The following is a 6,155-nucleotide window of genomic DNA, read 5'->3' on the forward strand; positions in this document are numbered from 1 at the left end:
TCTGCCAGTTTGCTGCCAGTTTTATTTGTAAGTGGATACGTGGCCTGATTTCAGGGGTATTATTCACTAATTATACTCTACTTCACAGGGGAATACATTTTCCTTGCAGTGAGGTCACCCACTACTGCACAAGTTACAGTTTTTTCAACTAACTATAATTGGCTTTCTTGTGTCAGTTACTCTGGATTTACTTTCAACTATAATAATAGTTCTCAATGAGCTGTTTTGCATCATATTAAAGCAGGGGTTTTCAACATGCAGGGGGTCTGCAAAAATGTATTTAAAAAAAGTGTTTTTTTATGACTATAGCTAGCAACAACATAATACACACATTTTGAACTACATACCTACAGTAGAAAAGAGGATAATATCTTCATTCATAATATCAACTCCTAATATTGAGCAAATTACACTCACTGGAGTATCTGACATAGACCCTGGCCTTGACCCCACTGTCCGAGGTTTTCTCAGGGAGAGTTGGGATATGCAAAAAACACATTCCAATTCACACATGCGTATTAATACATACGTTTCATGGTCTACCCAAAACGCTGCATGCATAGGCGCGGTAGATGAGCTGGAATCCTGGTGAGACTGAGATGAAGAGAAAATCAACCGGCACTCCTCTCCATTCCATTGGCAAATGTCCAGTCACTGAGAATCAGAAGGATGAGCCTCGATCGAGAGTCTCCTACATGAGAGACTTGAAAATCTGCAATATTGTATGCCTTCCAGAGACGTGGCTGGATGACTCTCTGGGCTCAATTTTCGGCTGGCGTTAAGGCGGCGCTAGTATCAAATGCAAGTTAATTTGCAATTTCGTTATGTAAAAACTGGCGCAGTGGCATTTTCCAGCCGTAACGCCAGGTTCGGCAATTTACCTGTCTTATATCTGCTCGCTTGCGCTCAGATGCGCGGGCTGGAAATATTTTAGGCGTGTCCTTAAAAATATGATCCAAAGTGCTAACTTCAGGCAGCGCTGATAGGGTCAAGACCAATCAAAAGCAGGTTTTAGCGGTAATGCAGTTGGTTATGGCATTCATTTTCACAGCGTAAAAGCAGCCTATCCAGCAGTGATGCACACTGCCCATATGCCCATGGAATAAGAGTAGCCTCATGTGCTATTTGATTAAAAACCAAGCATAGCCTCCCTTCCTCTCAATTAATTCTTATTTTGTCTGCCCAATGCAATGGCGAAGTAGTCAAGACTGTCGATAAAGGGTTTGGCTCCTGAGGCCGCTTGAAAATAAGTCTTAATCACCAAAGCTTTTTTTAAAATTTCATGTTTGAGAGAAGTGACACAGAGCTGACATGACCTTTTTATCTATGCATTGTAGGCTGGCCCATATGATTTTTTTGCGGGTCCCGTTTTGGGCGTGCGTAAACCCCCTTGAACCTCATATTTAGAAGTTATCTGTAACCTGTAAAAAGTGCTTGTTTTCCGTTTCATATGTTTAAAACCCAAGCCCTCCCTTAGGCCTAATATAGCGAAGGCTGGTTCAACAGCAATGCGCGTCTTTTTTATCCTGGTATTTTTATGATATCATTTCATTTTACATGTATTTAGTGTTCTTGTAGTTTTTATAAACTGATAGCTTTTTTTCGTAAAATGTTATTACACGTTCCTGGTGTTATGGTGACAACGTCCGTAGCACACTTGCAATGCAACTTCAGGCGATTATGTTCTTCTGATTATGTTCATAAGACATAGGCCTATTTGGGAGCTGTATAAAGGTGATTTGGCCTTCTCTCTTTCTATTTATATTGAATCTTTGTCCAGCTACTGTGACAAGTTTGGATGTGGTAAAAACCTCCATAGCCTGCATTGTTTTGATATTATATGCCCATGGGGAGAAATGATGGTGCCTGTAAGAGTGACATAGCCTATTAAAAATAAATTGTTGTTTTGTTTAGAATTTTATTAGAACTATTCATTCTCTTTTTTAGGCCTTATCAATAATGAATTTAATCTTGCTTATTGACAATGTTTGTGTGAGGATCGACGCTGGAGACGAGAAGCAGGTACAGGGAGAACATTTAATAAACAACGGACATGAAACAGAACAGGAACAGCATCTGGACAGGGGGAAAATAACTACATCAATGCTGACACGGGGAACAAACTGAGGAGCAGACAGATATAGAGGGGGTAATCAACAAGGTAATGGAGTCCAGGTGAGTCCAATATTACGCAGCTGCATGTAATGATGGTGACAGGTGTGCGTAATGAAGGGTAGCCTGGCGCCCTTGAGCGCCAGAGAGGGGGAGAGGAGCAGGTGTGACAGTTTGTCATGTCCATGCTCAGTCATAATACAATTTACAGTAGGCTTAGCCCCTATATCAGTGTGAATGCTATTGAAGCCATGCAATTACTTAGAACAATGTGGACTGCAAATTGGTTGAAGTTAACGTATTTCGCAAAAATAGGTCTACATTTTGTTATTTCATTTCTGTAAGCCATTAAACAAACTATAGTGGACTAATATTGGAATTGATTCCAAAGTAATACATAAAAGACCGTAAGTACACAACTTGAAGCAGCAACCACTTATTTCGCCATTGAACACGTTCTGATTGGCCAGTGAGGGGCCAAGCCTCGACACCCACAACTTGTTTATTCATCAAAATCCAGCCCTTTCACGGCAACGCCAGCAAGTGTGCCGATAATTGTGATAGTGAAAATTGCAAAAATATTTCTCACACACCCCTGAACCTATGTGCCTCCTGGGCTTAGATGTACCATTTCATTAGGTTTGTTAAAATAGAGCCCTATGTATATAGAACTCAGTGGTTTCTCCATGCAGCGGCACAATCGGATGAAGGCGGCCTCAGGCAAGTTCAAAGGGAGAGGGGTCTGCCTCTTCATAAACAACTGGTGCGCTGCTTCTAGTGAAGGAGTTCTCATCTGTAATTATCATGGCTGTCTACATCCCTCCACAAGCCAACACCACTTTGGCACTCAACAAACAGTATAGGGCCATAAACAAACAATAAACCACTCACCAACAAGAAGCGTTTCTGGTGGGCGGAGATTTTAACATGGGGAGACTTAAAACCATTCTACCTCACTTTTACCAACACGTCTCCAGTACCACTAGGGGTGCTAAAACTCTAGACCACTTTTTTTCTAACCACAGAAACGCATTCATGGCCCTCCCTTGTCCTCCCTTCGGCAAATCTGACCACGAGTCTATTCACCTGCTTCCTGTTTAAAAACGAAAGCTCAAACAGGAAGTACCAGTGACACGCTCAATACAGAAATGGTCCAATGAAGCATACGCGAGGCTACAAGACGGTTTTGCTAGTACATACTGGGATATGTCCCAGGATTCATCTGACAGCTTTGAGGAGTTTACCACATCAGTCACAGGCTTCATCAATAAGTGCATAGACGACGTCCCCCCCCACAGTTACTATACAAACGTATGCAAATCAAAAACCATCTATTTACAGGCAATATCCTCACTGGGCTAAAGGCTAGTGCTACCGCTTACAAGAAACAGGACACGGACATGGATGCATACAAGAAAGCCTGCTACGACCTCCAATGAGACATCAAACATGCAAAAGGACAATATACCAGGAAAGTGGAATCCTATTACACCGGCTTCAATGCTCGTCCTATGTGGCAGGGCTTGCAAATGATAATGGATTACAAATGGAAAGGCAAGTGTGAAATGCCCAGTGATGCAGAACTCCCAAATGAGCTAAATTCCTTTTATGCTTGCTTTCGAGGAAAACAACACTTGCATAAAAGCCCCTGTTGTTCCGGATGACTGTGTGACCTTGCTCTCAATGGCCGATGTGAGTAAAACTTTTAAACAAGCAGCATACCACCCTGAATCCCACTGCTGGCTTGCTTCTGAAGCTAAGCAGGGTTGGTCCCTGGATGGGAGAACAGATGCTGCTGGAGGTGGTGTTGGAGGGCCAGTAGAAGGCATCCTTTCCTCTGGTCTAAATACCCCACGGAAATGATAGGGGATGTTGCCCTGTGTAGGGTACCATCTTTTGGATGGGACGTTAAACGGGTGTCCTGACTCTCTGTGGTCACTAAAGATCCCATGGCACTTATCGTAAAAGTAGGGGTGTTAACCCCAGTGTTCTGGCTAAATTCCCTATCTGCCCCTCATACCGTCACAGTCACCTAATCCTCCACATTTTACAATTGGCTCATTCATCCTCTCCCCTGTAACTATTCCCAAGGTCGTTGCTGTAAATGAGAATGTGTTCTCAGTCAACTAACCTGGTTAAATAAACACATTTAAAATAAAAACACTCACTGGGCCAGATGGAATACCAGGGCGCATTCTCAAATAATGTGCAGACCAGCTGGAAAGTGTCTTCACTGACATTTTTAATCTCCACTTGTCCCAGTCTGTAATCCCAATATGTTTCAAGTTGACCCCCATTGTCCCTGTTCTCCAAAGTAACCTGCCTAAATGACTATCGCCCTGTAGCACTCACATCTGTAATTATGAAATGCTTTGATAGGCTGGGCTCTCACACACACTACACTACACTACCCCCCCCCCCCCACTCACACACACACACATTAATGATATGCTGCTGCTACTCTGTTCTTTATTTTATTCTTATATTATTATCTATCCTGATGCCTAGTCACTTTACCCTGCCTTCATGTACATACAGTTGAAGTCAGAAGTTTACATCCACTTAGGTTGGAGTCATTAAAACTCGTTTTCCAACCACTCCACAAATTTCTTGTTAACAAACTATAGTTTTGGCAAGTCAGTTAGGACATCTACTGTGTGCATGACACAAGTAATTTTTTTCAACAGTTGTTTACAGACAGATTATTTCACTTATTATTCACTGTATCACAATTCCAGTGGGTCAGAAGTTTACATACACTAAGTTGACTGTGCCTTTAAACAGCTTGGAAAATTCCAGAAAATGATGTCATTGCTTTAGAAGCTTCTGATAGGCTAATTGACATTATTTGACTCAATTGGAGGTGTACCTGTGGATGTATTTCAAGGCCAACCTTCAAACTCAGTGCCTCTTTGCTTGACATCATGGGAAAATCAAAAGAAATCAGCCAAGACCTCAGAATTTTATTTTGTAGACCTCCACAAGTCTGGTTCATCCTTAGGAGCAATTTCCAAACGCCTGAAGGTACCACGTTCATCTGTAAAACAATAGTACTCAAGTATAAACACCATGGGACTACGCAGCCGTCATACCACTCAGGAAGGAGATGTGTTCTGTCTCCTAGAGATTAACATACTTTGGTGTGAAAAGTACAAATCAATCCCAGAACAGCAAAGGACCTGGTGAAGAGGCTGGAGGAAACAGGTACAAAAGTATCTATATCCACAGTAAAAACAAGTCTTATGTCGACATAACCTGAAAGGCCGCTCAGCAAGGAGGAAGCCACTGTTCCAAAACCGCCATAAAAAAGCCACGCTACGGTTTGCAACTGCACATGGGGACAAAGATCGTACTTTTGGAGAAATGTCCTCTGGTCTGATGAAACAAAAATAGAACTGTTTGGCCATAATGACCATTGTTATGTTTGGAGGAAAAAGGGGGATGCTTGCAAGCTGAAGAACACCATCCCAACCGTGAAGCACGGGGGTGGCAGCATCATGTTGTGGGGGTTCTTTGCTGCAGGAGGTACTGGTGTACTTCACAAAATGGATGGTATCGTGAGGAAGTAAAATGGTGTGGATATATTGAAGCAACATCTCAAGACATCAGTCAGGAAGTTACAGCTTGGTTGCAAATGTGTCTTCCAAATGGACAATGACCCCAAGCATACTTCAAAAGTCGTGGCAAAATGGCTTAAGGACAACAAAGTCAAGGTATTGGAATGGCAAATCCCATAGAAAATCTGTGTGCAGAACTGAAAAAGCGTGTGCGAGCAAGGAGGCATACAAACCTGACTCTACACCAGCTCTGTCAGGGGGAATGGGCCAAAAGTCACCCAACTTATTGTGGGAAGCTTGTGGAAGGCTATCTGAAACATTTGACCCAAATTAAACAATTTAAAGGCAATGCTACCAAATAGTAATTGAGTGTATGTAAACTTCTGACCCACTGGGAATATTGATGAAAGAAATAAAAGCTGAAATAAATCATTATCTTGTCACGTTCTGACCTTTATTTCCTTTGTTTTGTCATTATTTAGTATG

The sequence above is a fragment of the Oncorhynchus mykiss genome, chromosome 12 (genome assembly GCF_013265735.2).
Source record: "Oncorhynchus mykiss isolate Arlee chromosome 12, USDA_OmykA_1.1, whole genome shotgun sequence".
In the NCBI taxonomy this organism is placed as follows: Eukaryota; Metazoa; Chordata; class Actinopteri; order Salmoniformes; family Salmonidae; genus Oncorhynchus; species Oncorhynchus mykiss.